The 25,530-nt window shown below is 36.7% G+C and overlaps 1 pseudogene; it reads right to left on the bottom strand.

The window, feature by feature from the left end:
• Nucleotides 1-9,418: 9,418 nt before the first annotated feature.
• Nucleotides 9,419-10,291, bottom strand: LOC105497492 (large ribosomal subunit protein eL6 pseudogene; annotated as a pseudogene).
• Between the last annotated feature and the right edge of the window lie 15,239 nt (nucleotides 10,292-25,530).

Raw genomic sequence — 25,530 nt, forward strand, 5'->3', positions numbered from 1 at the left:
CTTAGCATTTTGTGTATTAGTGTCACATGGTTCTATAATGAATGTTGTGTCTATCTCCCCATGTATAGTTGTGATCCAGGGTGATAATATCATTTTCTTCACTGCATCTCTAGCAGCTAGTGTGGTACATGGCACAAATGGCATGAATGAATGAGTTACTAGATTTAATGGAAGTAGATAGAAGTCATCTGGGAAAACTTTATGCTAATAATTCTTTACATAGTCTTAACCCCTTATCTAACAAACACATCCTTCCTTCTTTTTCTAAACCCTCTCTCTATTCTCTTTGAGGCAGTTTTCAGAAAATCGTCTTAGGTGTCATCAAAATAATATGACAAGACTTCAGACTTGTGTAGAAATTTACAGTTTTCAAAACACTTTCCATTACATTTTGTTCTCTCTTCAGCCCTCTGAGAAGACTTGGGCAGGTGGTTTTCTCCTGTCTTACAGATGAGGAGGCTGAAAGCCAGATCATATACTCATGAAGTGTTAGAAGCAGGAGTTGGTCTCTTGTCGTCCAGCATGTAGCCCCGAGCTTTCTACTCTTCTCATCTATCCCTCTTGTGGTTAAAAGAGTGTCTTTGGAAGAGGGAAGACTCAGTAATTTGAATCATGTTAAGTTTAAATAGAAGATCACTGCATGATGTGGTTCTCCAACTTGAGTGTAATCACTAGGAAAGTATGTTTAATTTGTGGATTGCCAGGCCCTGTCCTCAGAGATTCTGGTTTACTAGGTCTAGGGTGGAGCCTAAGAATTAATGAATACACCAGGTAATTCTGCTGCAGATATTTCTTAAGCCACAATTTGTAGAACACTGGAAAAGAAAAGCTGGGCTAAAATTTGTTGTTTTATGGTATGTTCAGAGCAATATGTTTTCTCATGAGTACAATCTGTATTTGTTAAGAGCAAGGGTAAGTACTGCACAGTGGAGGAAGTGGTGAAAGTAGGAAAGGGACAATAGCAAGCCAACTGGCTAAGAGATAAAAAAGAAAAGCCAAGGTGCACACGATGCTTGAACTGCCTGTTAGTCTTTTTATAAGATATAGAAAGTAAATCTGAGAACATATTCTGTCAAGTTTGTATTATTTGCTGTAAGTTTCCAAGGCATTTTATATTGGAAAAAGAACTATATTGATGCAATTCCATATCTAGCATTGCCATTTGTTCTTTTTCTTCCACAGAAGGTGTTACTTTCTATTTTTTCCCTCTATGCTCTCTAAACTAGGTAACCATTTGGTTGTTTTTAATTGTCACATTTGTTCTCATACCAACATGTTAAATGTAACTTGCTCAAGAGCCAAATCTGCAAATTTCTTTTGCTTCTTTCTGAAAATCCGCACAAAACTGAAGTGAAAAATCTTTGTTTCTTTTTTAGTTTAGGTTCCTTATTACATTTCTAAAGTTATAGGCTTATTACTGCCCAGGAGTAGGAAAGAATTCAGATTCACTTTCAGCCACTCATCGTATTCTGAATATTCTGAGATAAACAATGCAGATAGAGACTGAAAATGTCATATTTTAAACGTTAAAATTTACCTGTGAAGCAATATTTTTCCTGCATATCCAATTTTTTATTGGCTCCAATATAACATTGACAATGTCTTCTTCAAATTAAGATTTTGCTTTCAAGCTCTGATAAAATCATGAGAAAGAATGTAACAAACCTTTCAAAATATAAATTTAAAGAAGAATAAATACTTGACAGGTTAATAGCAGTCAAAATAAGTCACAAAATATGAATGCAATGCAACAGAGTTTTTAAAATATATACATACAACAAAGTTAAAGCTCTAAAGAGAAAGACATAATTAAGAGTTTAATGGAACATAACACACTGAACCAGAGTGTCCAAGAGTTTATATCAACTCTCTACTTTTATATTCAGCTCCCTCACTCATACTCTATAACAGAAGAATGTTTTTTTGGGAGTGCTGAGAGGGCAGGTGAACAACTATTTCAAGCCTACTATGTAATAGGCACTAAGCTTGGAATATTTTACTTCATTCCAATAAAATCCTGTAACATCATCTCCAATTTACAAATCAGGAAATGAGTCTCAGAGGCTAAGCAACTCGTCTAGAGTTACGTAGCCTGGGAGTGACAGATTAAACCCAGGTGTATCTGATTCCAATGTTTATGCTTTTCAACTAGATTATCATGTTCCCAGGCTTTTTAGGTATGATAACTTATTTTTCCCAGAAATGATCATTATTTTATTACAGAAAAAGAACAAAGGGAGTCTAGAATGATAGCTCATTATATCTTCCTATTTTTCAGTCTAATTCTGAAACATTATACCTTGTAAAGAGTGTACATACAGTTTCAAAGGTGAAAAGAGTATTATTTAATTTTTATTTAATGTATTTAATGGACACACTGTAACTGAACATATTTATGGTGTGCAATTTAATGTTTCAACACATGTCTATGTGTATAGTAATTCAATTATGGTAGTGGATCTATTACCTCATGCATTTATCATTTCTTTGTGTTGAGAACATTCAAAAGCTTCTCTTCTAGCTACTTTGTGATATGTAATATTTTACTGTTAGCCAGTCACTCTACTTTGCAATAGAACAGTACAATTTATTCCTCCTATCTAATTGTAATTTTGTACACATTGACCAACCTCCCCCTTTACACCTCTTCCTCTTTCCTCCCCAGTCTCTGGTAACCACTGTTGTACTCTCTGCTTCTATGATATCAGCTTTTTAAAAGATTCTGTATGTGAGTGAGACCATGCAGTATTTGTCTTTCTATGCCTGGCTTAGTTTACTTAACACAGCAACCCCTGGATCTGTCCATCTTGCCACAAATGTCAGGATTTCATTTTTTTTTTTAAAGCGCAAAATAGTATTACATTGTGTATATATACCACATTTTATTTTTTTCTTTTGCTCTCTTTCTCTCTCTTTCTCTTTTCTTTCTCTCTCTCTCTCTTACTTTTTTCCTTCCTTTTCCATTTCCCTTTCGCTTTCCTTTTTCTCTCTTTCTTGAGACCTCTCTCCCAGGCTGGAGTGCAGTGGGATGATCATAGCTCACTGTAACCTTGAATAAGAATTCAAGGTTAGGCTCAAGTGATCCTCCCACCTTGGCCTCCCAAAATGCTGGGATTACAGATGTGAGCCACCATGCCCCGTCTCTTTGCCACATTTTCTTTATCTATTCATCCATCGATGGACACAGGTTGACTCCATGTCTTGGCTATTGAAAATAGTGTTGCAGTAACCATGGGAGTGCCACGATCTCTCTGACATACAGATTTCATTTCTGTTGAATATATACCCAGTGGTGGGATTGTGGGATCATGTAGTAGTTCCATTTTTAGTTTGTTAAGGAACCACCCTACTGTTTTCCATAACGGGCTGTGCTAGTAAACAATTCCACCAACAGTGTCTAAGTGTTTCTTTTTCTGCACATCCTCACCAACACTTGTTTTTGTTTGTCTTTTAGATAATAGTTATTCTAACTAATGTAATGTGGTATCTTACTGTGGTTTTGATTGGCATTTCCCTGATGATTAGTGATATTGAGCATTTTTTCACATATTTGTTGACTATTTGTATGTCTTCTTTTCAGAAATGTCTATTAAGGTCTTTTGTCCATTTTTAAATTAGGCTGTCTGTTTTCTTGCTGTTGAATTGCATAACTTCCTTATATATTCTGAATAGTAACCTTTTGTCAGATGTATAGTTTGAAAATATTTTCTCCCATTCTGCAGGTTGTCTTTTCACCTTGTTAATAGTTTCTTTCACTGTGCAAAAGCTTTTTAGTTTGCTATAACAGCATTTGTTTGTTTTTGCTTTTTTTGCCTGTGCTTTTGAGGTCTTATTTAAAAAATCCTTGCCCAGCCCGATATCATGAAGTATTTCTCCTATTTTTCTTCTAGTAGTTTCATAGTTTGAGGTTTTACCTGTAAGTCTTTAATCTATTTTGAGTTGATTTTTGTATATACTGAGAGGTAGGGGTCTAGTCTCATTCTTCTGTGTGTGGATATTTAATTTTCCCAGAGCCATTTATTAAATAGACTTTTTCCACAAAAATCAGTTGGTTTTATATGTGTGAATTTATTTCTGGGCTCTCTATTCTGTTCCCTTAGTCTTTGTGTCTGTTTTGACACTCATACCATGCTCTTTTTGTCAGTATAGTTTTGTATTATATATTTTTATATTTATGTATACATAATAATTGCAAATATTTATGGAGTACATGTGATAATTTGTAGTGTATTTTGAAGTCAGATAGTATGATACCTCCAGCTTTATTTGGGTGTTTTGTGGTTCCATATCAATTTTAGGATTGCTTTTTCTGTATCTACAAGAAGTGACACTGGAATTTTGATAGGGATTGCATTAAAACTGTACCTCTCTTTGGTAATATGGCCATTTTTAACAATATAAGTGTTTTAAAATTCATAATCATGGGATATCTTTCCATTTATCTGTGTTCTCTTCCATTTTTTTTCATCAAAGTTTTATGGTTTTCAGTGTCAAGATCTTTTACCTCCTTGGTTAAGTTTATTCCTAGGTATCTTATTTTTAGTAGCTATTATAAATGGAACTGGTTTTTAAATTTCTTTTTCAGATAGTTCCCTATAGCATATAGAAATGCTGCTGATTTTTGTATGTTGATTTTGTATCCTGCAACTTTACTTAATTCATTTGTTCTAAAAGTTATTATTATTATTATTTTTGCTGATGTATTTACAGTTTCCTATATATAAGATCACATTGTCTACAAACAGGAACAATTTGATATTCTCCTTTCCAATCTGGACACCTTTTATTCCTTTCTCTTGCCTAATTGCTCTGGCTAGGACTTCAGTACTGAGTTGAATAGAAATGGTGAAAGTGGGTATCCTTGACTTGTTTCTGATCTTACAGAAAGAGATTTCAGCTTTTCACTGTTGAGTATGATGTTAGCTATAGGTTTGTTATATATGGACTTTGTTGTGTTGAGGTACATACCTTCTATACCTAATTTTTAGAGATTTTTTTTATTGTGAATGGTTGTTAAATTCTGTCAAATGCTTTTTCTTCATCTTCTGAAGTGATCATATGCTTTTTATCATTTTGTTAATATGGTGGATCAAATTTTTTATTTGCATATGTTAAATCATCCCTGAATATCTGGCATGAATTCCACTTGATTATGGTGAATGATCTTTTTAAAGTACTGTTGAATTTGGTTTGCTAGTGTCTCACTGAGAATTTCTGCATCTATGTTCATCAGGGATATTGACCTGTAATTTTGTTATTTTCGTTGTGTTCTTATTTGTTTTTGGAATTAGGCTAATACTGACCTCATTAAATGGGTTTGGAAGTATTTCCTCCTTCTCAATTTTCTGGAGTATTTAAAAAAGAATTGGTACTCATTCTTCTTTAAATGTTTGGTAGAATTCAGCATGGAAGCCATCAATCAGGTCATGGGCTTTTCTTTGATGGAAGACTTTTTATTACTGATTCAATTTCCTCACCTGTTATTGATCTGTTCAGATTTTCTATATCTTCATAATTTAATCTCAGTACATTGTATGTTCAGGAATTTATCCACTTGTATGTTATTAAATTTGTTGGTATATAGCTATTCATAATAGTCTCTTATGATCCTTTGTCTTTTGTGGTATCAGTTGTAATGTCTCCTTTTTCATCTCTGGTTTTATTTATTTCAGCTTTCTCACTTTTTTCTTAGTCTAGCTAAAGATTTGTCCATTTTATTTATCTTTTCAGTAAGCCAACTCTATTTTGTTGATTTTTTGAATTGTTTTTTAGTCTCCATTTTGTTTATTTCTACTCTGAGCTTTCTACTCTGAGAAAGAAGGAATTATTTCCTTCCTTCTACTAATTTTAGGTTAGTTGGCTCTTGTTTTTCTTGTTTCTTGAGCAATATTGTTAGGTTATTATATATCTTTATTTTTTGGTGTAGACATTTGTTGCTATAAACTTTAGATCTTAGATCATATAGGTTTGATATGTTTCCATTCTCTTTTCTCTCAAGGAAATTTTTAATTTCCCTTTCAATTTCATCATTGACTCATTAGTTGTTTAGGAACATGTTGTTTAATGTTCACATACTTGTAAAGTGTCCAAAGTTTTTCTAAGTGTTGACTTCTAGATTTATATCCTTGTGGTCAGAAAACATACTTGATATGATCTCTATATTCTTCAATTTGTTAAAAATTGTTTTGTGGCCTACCATGTGATCTACCTGGAAAATGTTTTACATGCAGTTGAGAAGAAAGCGTATTCTGCAGCTGTTAGATGGAGTGTTTTGTAAATGTTTGTTAGGGCCATTTGGTCTGTGGTGCAGTTTAATTCTGCCGTTTCTGTTGATTTTTTTGTCTAGATTATCTACCCATTGTTGAAAGCGGGGTGTTGAAGTGCCCTACTTTTATTGTTTTGCATCTCTCTCTCCCTTTATGTGAATAATATTGTTTGCTTTATATATTTGAGTGTTTCATTGTTGGGCACATATGTATTTACAATTGTTATATCCTCTTGTTGAATCGATCCTTTCAGGCATTTTATATATGTCCTTTTCTTTGGGGTCTGTCACTAGAGACTAATTGTATTTATTTCAGGGTGTCATGTTTTCTTGCTTCATGTCTCTATGTCCCTACATTGATCTCTACACATCTAGTGGAATAGTAGCTTCTTCTAATTTTATAGAATAACTTTTGTAGAGAGAGACTTTTGCCTGTAGATGACTCCCTAGGGTGTTGTTTGGGTATGGGACATTGACATTTTTTTTCTGGGTAGATTCATTAGTGTGATCCCTGGCAGTTTTTTCAGTTGTAATCCTTATTAGTGATGTTTGTTATTGCCTCAAGGGCCTAGGCCATAGGAGTTTCTCATCATGGTGGTACAGGATGCCTAGCAGTGGGTCCAATTTCAAGATTGCCCCAAACCATAGGTGCTTAATCTTAGGGTTGGAAGATGCTCCAGGTTGGTTTCTACTCTAAGTCAGTGTAGCTGTATGTACTTCCAGCTGCTCTCCAAACTGGATTTGGGGCCTGTGAGGACCAAGGAATTTTCAGATAGCAAGGAAGGCTGGTGTATGTGGTAGCAGTGGGGACTGATGGGAATCTCTGCTTTGCTTTTTCTCCATAAGAAAATGTCTCCCCTGACACTGAGCTCATTCAGGCAGGGGAGATCTTGTGGCAGAGTCAGGATGCCTCGCTCCCCTCTCTATGGTGTTATCAAGGGCTTCCATGCTTCACAAGGATCTCTCTGCTCCCCTGGGGCTCTCCAGTGTACTTCCTCAGTCACTCTAGTCAAAATATAGTTGTTTATTCATTGTTTTAATTCATCTTTGTGGGAGTGACGAGTACCAGGTAACTCTAGTCAGCCATCTTGCTGACATCACTGGAAAGAGTATTTGAAATAACTGACATTTAACACAGCTTTCAGATAATATGATTTGAGTTACTGTGCCCTGGTAAATGAAAATGTAACTTATAAAATCATGTTCATTATGTATTAGTATAATGTGGAAAGGCAAAACTCAGTTTAAAAAGAGAGATAAAATATGTATTTCTGGTAAAAGCCTATGCACATAGGTAAGCTTTTGGAAAGAATTGTACTTTGGGCATCCCAAGTCGGACATCCATGATAAGCAGGCAGGAATATAGATGTGTCTGGAGATCAAAGCTGGGGAGTCAGGGCTGGAGATTTAAATTTGAGAAATCAATATGTAGATAGCATGTAAAGTCATGAGACAAGATGAGTCACCAAAATAAAAAAGTGTTGATAGGAAAGTGGACAGAAGACAGGAGCCTTAAGTGCAACTATATAACTCATTTTCAATGCCCAAATTTTCTCAGACTGCTTCCCTAACATACATACATACACACATGCACACACAAACACACAAAGACAATAATTGTACTTCTAATATCTAGTTGAATTTAAACACTGCATACACTTGTGATATGTAGCATCACTGCTAAAGATGAAACTATTAATAGACATAGACTTCTGAAGGGTTGTTTGGAGACATTTAGGGTCACACAGAACCAACGTGCCACTCAGTTTTAAGAGCTGTGTGGCATAGTAGTTAGCTTTGGCTGTGGCATCAAATTATTTGTGTTTGAATTCCAAATCCACTATTCCTATCAAGTGGCCTTGGACAAAGTATTGAATTTTGTTGTTGCCACTCAGTTTCCTTGTTTATGTAATAAGAGTATCTACTTCATAAAGTTCTTGTGAGGATGAAATGAGCTAAAATAGGTAAAACATATGGTAGCTCACCAAATGTTCACAATTCTTATCCAAGAATTATGTAATGGAGTTTGAAGGGATCCTAGCAGCTTTCTTTTCCAAGCATCCTGCCCTCCAGGAATTCTCTCAGAGAGCTCACTACATCATGAGGCCGTTGTTTGTATACTGACGAGCTCTGGTGTTGCACAGCCACTTTGTATGTGGAAACCAAACCTACCTCTTCTCACTGCTACACTTGGATTGTATTTTTGCATTCCAGAGAGCTACAGAATAAGTTGTCTCTTTCACTGAATCTTCAAACCCCAGAGGCAGCTCTCATGTGCTCTGTTGTCTTTTTCTCACCCTGCTCCTTTAACTATTCTGTACACAAAATGAATTCCAGACTTCTCATAATCCTGGGCTTCACTCCATCTATAGATATTGCCATTTGTCAAAGTTCTTTTAAAATTTGCCTATGAAATGTGTACATCAAGACATGCAAGTACTTGTTATAGTGCAAATGTTAAGCCACATCTGATTTGAGCTGAGATGGATGAAGAAAAACAATGAATCCATTTAGTGTTTGTGATGCCTTTAGGCTTGGCAACTTTAAGAGAAATAAAGTAAAACTAGTTTAATTATTTTGCTAAGGGCAAACCTAAAGTAACTTCCTAAAGTGTGTTTCTAAATTGAGAACTCACCTGGCTTTTTGGTGATAGGCATACCTGTTTATAAATGAGTGATTTCAACATGTGGGTCATAACATATATATGAGAAAGATTCTTTCCATTTTAGAGTGACTTTTCATTAAAGATATCCTAGCTGGACACCTGTGAAGATTCATAATCCATTATTTATCTGGTACATGTCTATAGTGCCTGTTGCCATAGTAACCTACTCAAACTGAGATATAAGACAATAAACAAATAAGCTTGAAAGACCACTATAGTCACAGATAACTTGAATTATGAATATTGTACTATGATGAATAGGATAGTTGATGAAGTTCTATTGAAAAAATGATAAATCAAGATTATAAAGGCTCCTGGAACAACAAACTGTAGAGAAGGATTTCTGACAATACTATTGTAAGTGCTATGGGTCCACACAGAAGGTAAAGGTTAAAAAAATGGCTGTTTTCACAAAAGAATACTGCTCAGCCTTTATTTTTTATTTATTTAAATATGTAAGTTATTTCATTAGGTTCTTCTTAAGGAATTTAGAACACTAATTAGTGAGGATAAATTCCATTCATCAGGGCAAACACAGATCACAGGTAGCCCTGGAACTGAGGAATAGCTTTGAGTTTGGTAAACTCAAACTGCGGTAAAGTGCACAGTTTTCCAATCAACTTTGCACTGCTCTGTCATCTCATGTTTCTCTCTTTCTGTGTTGAAGATCTCACCTCCCTGGTGTCTGGGCTTCTGTAGCTGCTGCTTCTTGAAGTAAATGTCGGTAAGATGTTTTTGGATTTTCACATTGCTGATATCAGTTTTGGTTGAGGTGGCAATGGCAAATTTCCGACGTGCTCTTTGTAGAGGAACTCGATTGAGGACCAGAGGTCCAGTCACAAGTAACAGGTCACTAGCCAGCTACTTCAAGGAAACCACCCTGTTGCCTCTGTGGCACCCAGTGAGGATGATCAGAATGGTCCCAGGGGTGATGCTGGCTCACAGTTTTCTCATGTGCTGACTGAAGGGATTTTTGACATGGCTCAAAATATTTCAAGTCATATCTTCAGTAGGATAATATCTAGGCCCTTTGAGAAGTTTCACCAACCTGGTACTGCTATTCTTGTTATCATCAATTGGTTTTGCAACCAATTTGCAAGAAACTTCTCCTTTTTCTTTTCAACCTTGGATTTAGCGGCAGAATACTTCCTCTTGTACATGGCCTTTCTGGAATACATAGCAGATTGGAAATATCTGGCAATTCCTTTGACAAGGATAGAATTTCCGCTGCAACGGGGCTTTCCCTTCTTGGGCTTTTTAGCCTTGAGGGTACCCTTTTTCACCTTGCTACCAGCATCAGGCTTCTTGGCTTTGGGTTTGTTCTCCTTAGTATCTGGCTTGTCAACTTTTTCACCCACCATCATGCAAGATGGGAAAGAGCTATTCAGCCATTAAAACGAAGGAAATTCTGTCATTAGTGACAACATGAGTGAATCTAGAGGACATCATGCTAAGTGAAATAAGCCAGGCACAGAAAGACAAGTACCACATGATCTCACTTAAATGTGGAATCTAAAGAAGTAGAATTAACAGAAGCAGAGTAGAATAGTGGGATAAAATTTTGCAATCTATCCATCTGACAAAGGGCTAATATCCAGAATCTACAAGGAACTTAAACAAATTTACAAGAAAGAACCCCATCAAGAAGTGGGCAAAGGTTATGAACAGACACTTCTCAAAAGAAGACATTTATGTGGCCATCAAACATATGAAAAAAAGCTCATCATCACAGGTCATTAGAGAAATGCAAATCACAACCACAATGAGATACCATCTCACGCCAGTTAGAATGGCGATCATTAAAAAGTCAGGAAACAGTGGATGCTGGAGGGAATGTGGACAAACAGTAATGCTTTTACACTGTTGGTGGGAGTGTAAATTAGTTCAAACATTGTGGAAGACAGTGCGGTGATTCCTCAAGAATCTCAAACCAGAAATACCATTTGACCAAGCAATCCCATTACTGGGTATGTACCCAAAGGATGATAAATCATTCTATAAAGACACATGCACACGTATGTTTATTGTGGCACTGTTCACAATAGCAAAGACTTGGAACCAACCCAAATGCCTATCAATGGTAGACTGCATAAAGAAAATGTGGCATACATACACCATGGAATATTATGCAGCCATAAAAAAGGATGAGTTCATGTCCTTTGCAGGGACATGGATGAAGCTGGAAGCCATCATTCTCAGCAAACTAACACAGGAACAGAAAACCAAACACCATATGTTCTCACTCATAAGTGGGAGTTGAACAATGAGAACATATGGGCACATGGAGGGGAACATCACACACCGTGGTCTGTCAGGGGGTGGGGGCAAGGGGAGGTATAGCATTAGGATAAATACTTAATAGAGATGATGGGTTGATGGGTTTGGCAAACCACCATGTCACACGTATTCCTATGTAACAAACCTGCACACTCTGCACATGTATCCCAGAACTTAAAGTAAAAACAAAAAGAAAAAAAAAAAAAAGAATAGTGGTTAGTTACCTGGAGCTGAAAGCAGGGGGCAGGTTGAAGGGAGGGTTGGGGAGATGGTCAAAGAATATGAAATTTCAGTTAGGAAGAGTAAATTCAAGAGATCTATTATACAATATGGTGATTATAGTTAATAACAATATATTGTATTCTTGAAAATTGCTAAGGGAGTAGATTTTAAGTGTTCTCACCACAAAAAATAAATGACAGGTATATGAGGTAATGAATATGTTAAATTGCTTGATTTTATCCTTCCACAATGTATATATCAAAATATGTTGTAAACCATAAATATATACAATTTTATCTTGTCAATTAACTATATATAAATATATATGTGCATGTATGTGTGTACATATAAATTGTGTGTGTGTGTATATATATGTGTATATATAGAGAGAGAGAGAAAGAGAGAGAGCGAGTGAGAGCACGCTAAAAAATAATTTGTTTTCTTTGGACACTCTTCCAAAGAACATGAGGACCATTTGGAACTGAAAATGGTAATCAGAAAATAAGTTAAATAAAAATATAACACACCACTTATTAAAATGGGGAAATTATATTACATTAATAAAAATATGAACATTTAAGGTTTGGTATGGGCCCTTCTGAAGAAATTAGAGAATAACAGAGAGGTATTTATCCAAAGAATTTAAGGTTTTCTAAGTTATAGCATATTTTCATGTCTATAGTAGCCTTCCGTTTGACTAAATTTTAAGGAAAGATTCATGTTGTTTTTTTCTCTTTCCAATGTGATTTCATTTTATCTAACTTTTTAGCTAATTCTTTTGTTCAAAATGTGCAATAAAAACATTGTGGTACATGTTAGCAATTCCTAGATGTATGTGCCTTGGGTGTATATGGGCATTTAAAGATAAATTGCAAAGTTGAAAAGGTAGAAATGATTTTAGAATGTTGCTTAACATGATGGATATGAAACTTTCTCAGATCTATAGAAAATTGCTTTTAGGTAGCAGTCACACTATTATAAGCTAAAATTAATATAAACCCCAAAACTCAGGTGAGGAAGGAGTGTTGCTCATTGGTCTGAACCCAGAATTGGGTCACTTCTCCTGGGCTTTAATCCCAGCACTGTGACTATGAGTAAGTCATTTGCATTTTAACCCCATGATGCCTCAGTTTCCAAATTTGTTATACAGAAAAAAACACTGACCTAACTCATAAAGCCGTGGAGATTTAAAAATGAAATATTACTGCTCTTGGAAAATATGAACTGCAATAATGCTAATTATTATTACAAAAATAAATGCATGTTCATCATGTGGTAATTTAGGCAGAATGAGGTTGGGGAAAGGAGACTCTCAGAGCTCTTTTGTGTCAGTTAAATGAATCCTCTCCATTTAGTTGGCTCTGTAATAGCAGTCAGATGACTGGAGGATTTGCAAATAGTACAGTGATGATGGGGTTAGAGGAATGGAAGAAGATTAAAAACAATTCTCAGTTATATGACTCATACAGATTATAGGACAGCAGTCTAGCTCACTGCAGCACCTTAGTTCCAAGGACCCACAACATCTGAATCCAGAACTCATAAGCATTTGAGACAACCTGTAGAGAATCAGTTTAACCAATTGCATCAGTCCCACAGCCAGTTAGTCACATTGACATGGCCTCTATAAGCATCCCACCAAATCTAACATACATAGGAGGCCAATGAACTTGTTATCACAATTCTAAAATTAATTTATTCTTGCACAACGTCTTGCTAATTAGAACTATTATGCCAATCTTTTAATTACACTTTCAACCGTTTATGCATAACAGTGACTCAAGATAGACAGAGACAGCATATCAAACTGGCAATTGAGACATTCATGGGTTCTGCCTCACTTATCTCCACTACAGCCAAATAAATGTTTATATTATCATCATTATTTTATTGCATGGTAGATGTACATGGGGTTTTGTAGACACTAGGACAGAGATTCCATTGCTTCCTGGCAGGAGCATAAAACTAGCTTGTCATGAAACAGTAGAGAATTTAAGTGTATATCAGTTTTAAAGAGCATAGACTGACGCTGTCAGAACAATTTGGGTGCATGAAGAGATGACTTCAAAAATAGACACCTAAGAATTTCCTCCAAATTAATGGATGACCCCCCAAAAAATAATTAGGGCGGGGTTGTACTAAAGAAGCATGGGGAAACTAATGAGAAAATATTTGTTGCATATACACAATATGTCATAACATAGTGAGAAAATATTTAATTCATCTGTTTCAAGCGCTATTTTGAACTTACGTTTAAAAATTTTCTGATTGAAAGGTTTTTTTTTTTTTTTTTTTTCTTTAAATCAGTGGCTGAAATCACACGAGATTGGTTTTGCCTCTAACTTTTTTCTTTCCTTCTCATCCTTCACTGGGTTGGCAGAATGAACCAGGTCTGAAAATACAAATGTATCAAAGGACATTATAGTACCTGACAGCTTCGCTTTGTCAATTTGTGAAAGTTTGGTAACCATTTTGAAAGGATATTTCATGAGAATGAGAATCCAACCGTCTGGTCATCTTTCATTGGTCTGCATCTTATCCCCTGGCCATGCCTCATATTGCCCCACCTTCATGCCGTTGCTTATACTTCTTCCACCATCTTCATACCAGCCTTGCAGCTCTTACAAAGACAACATCCTCTTCAGAGTCTAGACTAAGTTCATTCCCCTGACTTAACAGAATTTATTAATGGTAGCCCAATTTTAGCCAATTTAAATCTTTTTGGGAGCAGGCAGGGTAAAATTTATAAATGACTAAAAGCATGTTGCTTAGTCGGCAAGGGCTGCCAGAACAAAATACCATAGACTGGGCAAATTAAACAAGCCAAGTTTATTTTCTCACAGTTTTGGAAGCTGGGAAGTCTGAGATCAGGGTGCCAGTATATTCTGGCTTACGGACAGCCATCTTTGCACTGTGTGCTCACAGGACTTTCCTCAGCCTGTGCAGATAAAGAAAGATCTCTCTGTCCTCCTCTTCCTATGAGGCCACCAATCTAATCAAATTAGGACTCCATCTTTATGACTTAGTTTAACTTTAATGACATTCTAAAAGCTGTATCCTCAAATATAGTCATATTGGGGGTTAGGGCTTCAACGCAGGAATTGGCAGAGCTTGGGGGGTGCAATTCAGTTCATAGCAACATGTCTCTGGTTTGGAAAGTAAACATCTACTGTTTAGTAACATCTTTTTTTATTGGGTACACCTTTTTCTTTTTAAATTAAAAATAACTCCTTATTTTTCCCATTAGAAGAAAACACATGTTATTAAAGATACATAAAATGAAAGTAAGCCAAAAGAAGAAAACAAGAACGATAGTCATCCCACTGTCCAAATCAACTACTAAGACTTTGCCTTTCACATTTTCAGACATTTTTCAATGTATACCTTCATACTTTTAAAACCTGGAATCATATTATGTATGCTATGTATACTTTTTAAATAACCTGACTTTTCATCATTTAATATTCATATACAACATTTTAAAGGCTGCAGAGTATTTCATTGCAAGAATAAACTGTAACTTATATAACAATTTTCCTTTTTATATTAATTTATAATTATTACAAACACGAATATCTTACTACATCCATTCTTGTCCACTTATTCGATAATATCTTTAAGATAAATTCCTAGGAATTAAATTACTGAGAAAAAGAATAATATGGTTTGAATGTATCCTCCAGGAACTCATGCTGAAACTTAATTTTCAATGTAGTAGTATTGAGACTTGGATCTTTAATGGGTGATTGAGTTATGAAGGCAGATTAATGGATTAATCTATTCATGGATTAATGGGTTAACAGATTAATGTGTTGTCATGGGAGGGAAACTGGTGTCTTTATAAGAAGGGAAAGAGAGACCTGAGTTGGCATGCTAGCCCACTTAGCCACCTCACTTTGTGATACCCAGCACCACTTCAGAAAACCCTGTAGAGTCCCTACCAGCAAGAAGGCTCTCACTTTTGACACCTCAATCTTCAGAATTGTAAGAAATACATTCATTTTCTTTATAAATGATCAAGTTTCAGATATTCTGTTATAAGCAATAGAAAATGGACTGAGATGAAAAGCATGCATTTTTTCCAAGATTTTTTTTTATAAAGATTTCCAAATTGACCTACTGGAAGAAATTACAAATGTCTATAACCACTAGTAGTACAGAAGGTATATATCCCACCAACACTAAAGTTAGTACTACTTCGCAATTTAGTAGGCTGAAAATATCTAATTTTAATTCATATAGTATTAATCCTAGTATAATTAAACTTGTTTTATATTCTACTAGGAGTTCACATTTCTTGTTTTGAATTTCTCTGTTTGTATTTGCCCACTGTTTTTTTACTTGGCATTTTTGTCTTTTTTCTTTTGTTATATATTGAGTATTTTTTTGAATTGTTGCCGATATTTTACCAAAAATTTTGAGGAAACTAAAGTCTTCTTTTCTGACTAAACGATGAAGTCACTAATAAAATGTTTGGACTTCTCCTATGACCTAAAAGATTATGTCATGATATGCTTTTTATCCAATATAAAGTTCATTTACAGATACTCTAGTTTTTCAAAAAGGTGAATATCGAGAATCTCACAGCAATATAGCCTTGATTTTAAAAGCTACACATTTTGTAACAAAGCCAAATGATCTAATTAGAAATCCCACTTTCTATTATGAAAAAAATATTTTCCAATGTATTTGTTAACATTATTTAGAAACTAATTTACAATATAATCTCACTGGAAGCCTGTAAGTATTCTGAGTAAAGAAAAATGCAAATTTTTGTAAATAACACATCTTAAGATTACCAGATTTGTGAAGTAAATGTGAGTTAAATAAAATTTATTTTATATGTAAACTATTAGACAGTTTTATTAAAGTGTAATTGCAAGTTGGATGTAAAATAAAAAGTAACTTAGTGGTCTTTAGTCACCCAATTTATAAAACAGCTCAACAATATTTGTATGTGTTTCAAATATTTTCACTCCATTCTTAAGACTTACAAATGTATCAATAAATTTACTGTGTGTATTCTGGTAATAGCAGCTGGTTGATCCGCGTAATATATCCTTTAATAAAGTGCTCCTAACAATCTCAGGATACTCTTTCCACATTAATCACAAGTATAAGAAATTCCATGAGCAACAGATACTTACGAACTATGGTCTGTTTACAAATACAGTGGTATACATCAAGGTTTTTGATTGGTGAGAACTCTCAGTCTAGTATGAATAGATTTGGGCATTCTAGTATTCCATAAATGTATTAGGTGACGACTAGTCATGTAGAAAATTAATTGAGTTTGTTTAGATGATCTCTACAGTAGTTAGTGTTATGTGTCAACTTCTCCAGGCTATAGTACCCATTTATTTAATCAAACACTACTGTAGGAGTTGCTGTGAAAGTATTTTACAGATGTGACTAACTTTTTAAATTAGTTGACTTTAAAGGAGTTGACCCTTGAGAACGTGGGTAGGCCTTATACAATCAGTCGAAGGTCTTAAGGACAGAAATTGAAGTTTTCCAAAGAAGAAGAAATTCTACCTCAAGGCTGCAACATTAACCCCTCCTCAAATTCCCAGCCTGGGGCCTGCACTATAGATTCAGGACTTGCCAGCCTTTGCAATCCTATGAACTTATTTCATAAAAAAATTCCTTAATGTGGGCCAGGCGTGGTGGCTCACACTTGTAATCCCAGCACTTTGGGAGACTGAGGTGAGCAGATCACTTCAGGTCAGGAGTTCGAGACCAGCCTGGCCAACATGGCAAAACCCTGTCTCTACTAAAACTGCAAAAATTAGCTGGGCATGGTGGTACACACCTGTAATCCAGCTATTTGGGAAGCTGAGGCAGGAGAATCACTTGGACTCAGGAAGTGGGAGGTTGCAGTGAGCTGAGATTGCACCACTGCACTCCAGCCTGGGTAAGAGAGCAAGACTTCATCTCAAAAAAAAAAAAAAAAAAAACCCTTGAAGTGAAGAGGGTTATATATATATATATAGTGGACCATTGAACAATGTGAGGGTTAGAGGGCCCAACCTCTCCATACAGTGGAAAAGCTATGTGTAACTCTTGACTTCCTCTAAAACTTAATTACTAATAGCCTACTGTTAACTAGAAGCAGCCTTATGGATAACATAAATAGGCAATTATACATATTTTTGTAGGTTACATGTATTATACTGTATTCTTACAATGAAGTAAGCCAGAGAAAATAACATGTTGTTAAGAAAATCATCAGAAAGAGAAAATATATTTGCTATTCGTTAGGTGGATATAAGTCATATTTAGCCTTGTCATCTTCACACTTCACTTTGAATAGGCTGGTGAGTGTATGTGTGTGTGTGTGTCCTATTATGTTCTGTTTTTCTGGAGAACCCTGGCTGCTACAATCACTAATACCACTTTTAGTTCCAGCATTCCAATATTCTATCAAAATGAATTAAGAAGGCCACGGCTGCTTACTTATGGGAGACAAATAATTAAAAGGCGACTTCTCACTAGTGTATTCAGTTAGAAAAAATATACTAAAAGGGATTACTTTTCTAAGGAAAAACAAATTGTGTGTGTGCGTGTGTGTATAGACAAAGTGTTTATGTATATGGACAGACAGAAACAAATAGAGACAAAGATCTAATACTTAAAGTTTGAATAATTATTTCATGCATCTTTGTTATTGAAAGTAAATTTGGCTCTGAGGAAAGATGTCAAAGTGACAGGGCTAGACACTGAAGTTCTCTATCAGTGTCTAGTGAGGTAAGGCAAAGAGTGCACATTTCTCATGCAAAGCACTACAGAGTTATAGATCTCTAAATACTTAAACGACTTCTGAAAAATGATGGATTAGTCATTGTTGAGTACACAGAGTCTGACTCAGTATTAATAGACTCATAATATTATTGAATGTGGTGAAACTCACATTTCCATAGAAAGCACATACCTATGCTAATTTGGATCATGTGTCCAAACATATAATCCCCAATATAGCATCAATGAAATCAGTACCATAGAATACTATTATTAGTAGTCAATATAGGAGTATGAAATGCACTTGAATTTTATATATATGGGTATATATATATTTCTCTGTATACCCTCTGCACATGATAGGAAGGAATGATTGGAAGATCCCTTTCTGTTAGAGGGCTTCTTCCTTTGTGTTAACAAAGGTGTTAAAGACAGCCAGCCAAACACTACCAGGAGCACAGCTGTAGTCAGGTTTATTAGCTTGCTGCTTGCAGCAAGGGAGAATGCATACCAGGGGAACTGAGATATCTCAAAGGAGTTTGGAAGGGGGTGCTTAGGGAATTTTGGAGGCTGAAGTTATTAACAGGATGGTATTAGCAGAAACTGGATGAAATCTGAAAAGAAAGGAGTAGTTAATGAACTTATTTTTATAATATGTGCTTCTCTGCAGAGTTCCGGTTGTTAAGTGTTAGATCAGCTTATCTGTGCTTTTCTCAAGAAGCTATGGGTCTGAAGGAGCTGGTGTTCAAGACTTTGAGCTCTAATAGTCTGCAATTATGATTTGGTTTCTTACAGTTTGTTTTGGAGCCATTATTGTCTTGCAGGTGTGGTTCCTCTTTCACTTTTCATTTCCCCTCACAGCAGAGCTGCCAGCATGACCATTTTTCATTTTAATGCTCCCTCCCCCATTCTGGTCATTCTTCAAACTAAGATGAAGGATGCACCATTATATTCTGGGGACTTGATCAATCCAGATATCTAGCACTATTTGATGGGTCATGATCATGTAACATGTTTTTGATAGTAGTTGTTTTGATCTCTACAGGCGTCAGGACTTCTTATTCTTTGTGTTGGATGATCAATTGTTGTATCATCAGGCTTGACAGCAGGAGCACAACAGCATTTAAAACTCTGGAGTTCACACATTTGGCCACTGCAACACAGAAAAACACTAAGACAAGGCGTATTATTAAAGTTTGAAGTGTACTTCAAAGCTACAATCATAGACCTCCAAATCCAGCCCATGAAAATATGCCCAGAATCTGTTTGAATTTTCAATAGATAAACAAATTGCGTTTTTCCCCCTTTGATCTGGATATGTATTGCTCAACTTTTCTAGTTCAAATCTCCAAAATACTATATCTGAACAAAATCTGTGATGCTGAATTAGGAAATGTCATATTTGAAAAGAGAATCAACTATGGAACTTAATCTAAAAAGTTTCTGGCTGAATATGTTGCAGTGTCCAAAAATCCCAATTTTAAAGTTTTGTTATTGTTGCTTTGCTTTCTGTGTAATCCAGTGACACCGAATGCATATTTATTAGAGCATCAAGCAATATTGGAACAATTTTGATGTTGTAAAATGTTTACAGAAGAAAACAGTTCAGTGCAGACTCTGGGATCACCTAGGTTCGGCTTACTAGTTATGTGAACTTGGATAAGTTTTTCTTTTTTTCTTCTTTTATAAAATCTATTGAATATGTTTTAAGTATGCAACATCATGTTACAGGATACATATAAATAGCAAAATGGTTACTCTACTGGAGCAATTTAACATATCTGTAATCTCACATACTTACGTGTGTGTGGGTGTGTGGTGTGTGGTGAGAGCTGCTAAATTCATTCAGCAAAAATTTCAAATGCAATATAATATTATTAGCTATAGTCTTCATGTTGTACATTAGATCTCTAGAATTTTTCATCCTACATATTTGCTACTTTGTATCCTTTGACCTACGCTTCTTCATCTCCTCTCCTCCCCTCCCAGCCCTCATCCCTTGTCACCACTGTTTCATCCTCTGTCCCTGTGTATTTTACTTTTCTTAAGTGTAAAAAAAAAAAAAAAAAAAAAACACTCTATGTCTCATTCTTCTCATCTGTAAAATAGAAAGATAAAGAGTATCTACCTCATAGGGTTGTGGTAGACATTAAATGAGTTTGTAAAGTACTTTGATCAGTGATTGGTACAAAGTTAGCACATGAAGAATGCTTGGCAAGTGAATTTTTAAAAATACAAGATATGGGTGGCAGGCAAGATGGCCGAACAGGAACAGCTCAGGTCTGCAGCTCCCAGCAAGATCAACGCAGTAGGCGAGTGATTTCTACATTTCCAACTGAGGTACCCAGCTCATCTCATTTGGACTGGTTAGACAGTGGGTGCAGCCCATGGAGGGCAAGCCGAAGCAGGGTGGGGTGTCCCCTCACCTGGGAAGCGCAAGGGGTCAGGGAACTCCCTCCCCTAGCCAAGGGAAGCTATGAGGGACTGTGCCATGAGGAACAGTGCACTCTGGCCAGGATACTACACTTTTCCCATGGTCTTCGCAACCCGCATACCAGGAGATTCCCTCCAGTGCTTATGCCACCAGGGCCCTGGGGTTTAAGCACAAAACTGGGCAGACGTTTGGGCAAATAACTAGCTAGTTGCAGGAGTTTTTTTTTCATACCCCAGCAAGAAGGAACCGTTCACTCCCCTGGAAAGGGGGCTGAAGCTAGGGAGCCATGTGGTCTAGCTCAGTGGATCCCACCCCCACGGAGCCCAGCAAGCTAAGATCCACTGGCTTGAAATTCTTGCTGCCAGCATAGCAGTCTGAAGTCGACCTGGGATGCTCCAGCTTGGTGGGGGCAGGGGCGTCTGCAATTACTGAGGCTTGAGTAGGTGGTTTTCCCCTCACAGTGTAAATAAAGCCACCAGGAAGTTCGAACTGGGCAGAGTCCACCACAACCCCACAAAGCCTCTGTAGCCAGACTGCCTCTCTAGATTCTTCCTCTCTGGGGAGGGCATCTCTTAAAGAAAGGCAGCAGCCCTAGTGAGGGGCTTATAGATAAAATTCCCATGCCCCTGGGACAGAGCACCAGGGGGAAGGGGTGGCTGTGGTTGCAGCTTCAGCAGACTTAAACGTTGCTGCCTGCTGGCTCTGAAGAGAGCAGCGGATCTCCCAGCACAGCGCTTGAACCCTGCTAAGGGACAGACTGCCTCCTCAAGTGGGTCTCTGACCCCCGTGCCTCCTGACTGGGAGACAAGTCCCAGCAGGGATCAACAGACACCTCTGTGTCTTCCTCTGGAAGCTTCGTCCCAGAGGGGCACCCACCAGATGCCAGCCAGAGCACTCCTGTGTCTGGCATCTGGTGGGTGCCCCTCTGGGACGAAGCTTCCAGAGGAAGGAACAGGCAGAAATCTTTGCTTTTCTGCAGCCTCCGCTGGTGATACTTAGGCAAACAGGGTCTGGAGTGGACCTCCAGCAAACTCCAGCAGACCTGCAGCAGAGGGGCCTGACTATTAGAAGGAAAACTAACAAACAGAAAGGAATAGCATCAACATCAACAAAAAGGATGTCCACACAGAAACCTCATCTGAAGGTCACCAGCATCAACAACCAAAGTAGAAAAATCCATGAAGGCAAGGAAAAATCAGTGCAAAAAGGCTGAAAATTCCAAAAACCAGAATGTCTCTTCTCCTCCAAAGGATCACAACACCACGCCAGCAAGGGAACAAAACTGGATGGAGAATGAGTTTGACAAATTGACAGAAGTAGGCTTCAGAAGGTGGGTAATAACAAACTCCTCTGAGCGAAAGGAGCATGTTCTAACCCAGTGCAAGGAAGCTAAGAACCTCAAAAAAAGGTTAGAAGAATTGCTAACTAGAATAACCAGTTTAGAGAAAAACATAAATGACCTGATGGAGCTGAAAAACACAGCACAAGAGCTTCGTGAAGCATACACAAGTGTCAATAGGCAAATCAATCAAGCCAAAGAAAGGATATCAGAGATCGAAGATCAACTTAACTAAATAAAGTGTGAAGAAAAGATTACAGAAAAAAAGAATGAAAAGAAATGAACAAAGCCTCCAAAAAATATGGGACTATGTGAAAAGATCAAACCTACGTTTAATTGGTATACCTGAAAGAGAAGGGAAGAATGGAACCAAGTTAGAAAACACTCTTCAGGATACTATAGAGGAGAATTTGCCCAAGCTGGCAAGACAGGCCAACATTCAAATTCAGGAAATACAGAGAACACCACAAAGATACTCCTCGAGAAGAGCAACCCCAAGACACATAATCATCAGATTCATGAAGGTTGAAATGAAGGAAAAAAATGTTAAGGGCAGCCAGAAAGATCAGGTTACCCACAAAGGGAAGCCCATCAGACTGACAGTGGATCTCTCTGCAGAAACCCTACAAACCAGAAGAGAGTGGGTACCAATATTCAAAATTCTTAAAAGAATTTTCAACCTAGAATTTCATATACAGCCAAACTAAGCTTCATAAGCAAAGGAGAAATAAAATCCTTTACAGATAAGCAAATGCTGAGGGATTTTGTCACCATCAAGCCTGCCTTACACAAGAGCTCCTAAAGGAAGCACTAAATATGGAAAGGAAAAACTGGTACCAATCACTGCAAAAACATACCAAATTGTAAAGACCATCAACACTATGAGGAAACTGCATCAACTAATGGGCAAAATAACCAGGTAGCATCAAAATGACAAGATCAAATTCACACATAACAACATTAACACTAAATATCAACAGACTAAATGCCCCAATTAAAACACAGACTGGCAAATTGGATAAAGAGTCAAGACCCATCAGTGTGCTGTAGTCAGGAGACCCATCTCACATGCAAAGACACACATAGGCTCAAAATAAAGGGATGGAGGAATATTTACCAAGCAAATGGAAATTAAAAAGCAGGGGTTGCAATCCTAGTCTCTGATAAAACAGACTTTAACCAACAAAGATAAAAAAAAAACACAAAGAAGGGCATTACATAATGGCAAAGGGATCAATGCAACAAGAAGAGCTAACTATCCTAAATATATATCCACCCAATACAGAAGCACCCAGATTCATAAAGCAAGTTCTTAGAGACCTACAAAGAGACTTAGACTCCCACACAATAATAGTGGGAGACTTTAACACCTCACTGTCAATATTAGATCAATGAGACAGAAAATTAACAAGGATATTCAGGACTTGAACTCAGCTCTGGACCAAGTGGATGTAATAGAGATCTATAGAACTTTCCACCCCAAATCAACAGAATATACATTCTTCTCAGCACCTCATCGCGCTTATTCTAAAATTGACCACATAATTAGAAGTAAAACACTCCTTAGCTAATGCAAAGGAACAGAAATCATAACAAACAGTCTCTCAGACTATGGTGCAATCAAATTAGAACTCAGGATTAAGAAACTCACTCAAAATCACATAACTGCATGGAAAGCAGACAACCTGCTCCTGAAGGACTACTGGGTAAATAACGAAATTAAGGCAGAAATAAATAAGTTCTTTGAAACCAATGAGAACAAAGACACAATGTACCAGAATGTCTGGGACATAACTAAAGCAGTGTGTAGAGGGAAATGTATAGCACTAAATGCCCACATGAGAAAGCAGGAAAGATCTAAAATTGACACCCTAACATCACAATTAAAAGAACTAGAGAAACAAGAGCAAACAAATTCAAAAGCTAGCAGAAGACAAGAAATAACTAAGATCTGAGCAGAACTGAAGGAGATAGAGACACGAAAAACCCTTCAAAAAATCAATGAATCCGGGAGCTGATTTTTTGAAAAGATTAAGAAAATAGACCAAAAGCCAGACTAATAAAAAAAAGAGAAAAGAATCAAATAGACACAATAAAAAACGATAAAGGCAAAATCACCACTGATCCCACAGAAATACAAACTACCACCAGAGAATACTATAAGCACATCTACTCAAATAAACTAGAAAATCTAGAAGAAATGGATAAATTCCTGGACACATACACCCTCCCAAGACTAAACCAGGAAGAAGCTGAATCTCTGAGTAGACCAATAACAAGTTCTGAAATTGAGGCAGTAATTAATAGCCTACCAACTAAAAACAGCTCAGGACCAGACAGATTCACAGCTGAATTCTACCAGAGGTACAAAAAGGAGCTGGTCCCATTCCTTCTGAAACTATTCCAAACAATAGAAAAAGAGGGACTCCTCCCTAACTTATTTTATGAGGCCAGCATCATCCTGATACCAAAACCTGGCAGAAACACAACAACAAAAGAAAATTTCAGGCCAATATCCCTGATGAACATCGATGTGAAAATCCTCAATAAAATACTGGCAAACCGAATCTAGCAGCACATCAAAAAGCTTATCCACCATGATCAAGTCGGCTTCATCCCTGGGATGCAAGGCTGGTTCAACCTACACAAATCAATAAACATAATCCATCATATAAACAGAGTCAATGACAAAAACCACATGATTATCTCATTAGATACAGAAAAGGCCTTCCATAAAATTCATCACCCCTTCATGCCAGAAACTCTCAATACACTAGGTATTGATGGAACCTATCTCAAAATATTAAGAACTATTTATGACATACCCACAGCCAATATCATACTGAATGGGCAAAAGCTGGAAGCATTACCTTTGAAAACCGGCACAAGACAAGGATGCTCTCTCTCACCACTCCTATTCAACATAGTTTTGGATGTTCTGGCCAGAACTGTCAGGCAAGAGAAAGAAATACAGCATCTTCAAATAGGAAGAGAGGAAGCCAAATTGTCTCTGTTTGCAGATAACATGATTGTATAGTTAGATAATCCCATCATCTCAGCCCAAAATCTCCTTAAGCTGATAAGCAACTTCAGCAAACTCTCAGGATACAAAATCAATGAGCAAAAATCACAAGCATTCCTATACACCAATAAAAGACAAACAGAGAGCCAAACCATGAGTGAACTTATATTCACAATTGCTACAAGGAGAATAAAATACCTAGGAATACAAGTTACAAGGGATGTGAAGGACCTCTTCAAGGAGAAGTACAAACCACTGGTCGAGGAAATAAGAGAGGACACAAACAAATGGAAAAACATTCCATGCCCACGGATAGAAAAGAATCAATAACATGAAAATGGCCATACTGCCCAAAGTAATTTATAGATTCAATGCTATCCCCATCAAGCTACCATTGAGTTTCTTCACAGAATTAGAAAAAACTACTTTAAATTTCATATGGAACCAAAAAAGAGCCCATATAGACGAAACAATCCTAAGCAAAAAGAACAAAGCCAGAGGTATCATGCTGCCTGACTTCCAACTATACTACAAGTCTACGGTAACTAAACCAGCATAGTACTTGTAC

This window comes from Macaca nemestrina, chromosome X (assembly GCF_043159975.1).
Source record: "Macaca nemestrina isolate mMacNem1 chromosome X, mMacNem.hap1, whole genome shotgun sequence".
Lineage (NCBI taxonomy): Eukaryota > Metazoa > Chordata > Mammalia > Primates > Cercopithecidae > Macaca > Macaca nemestrina.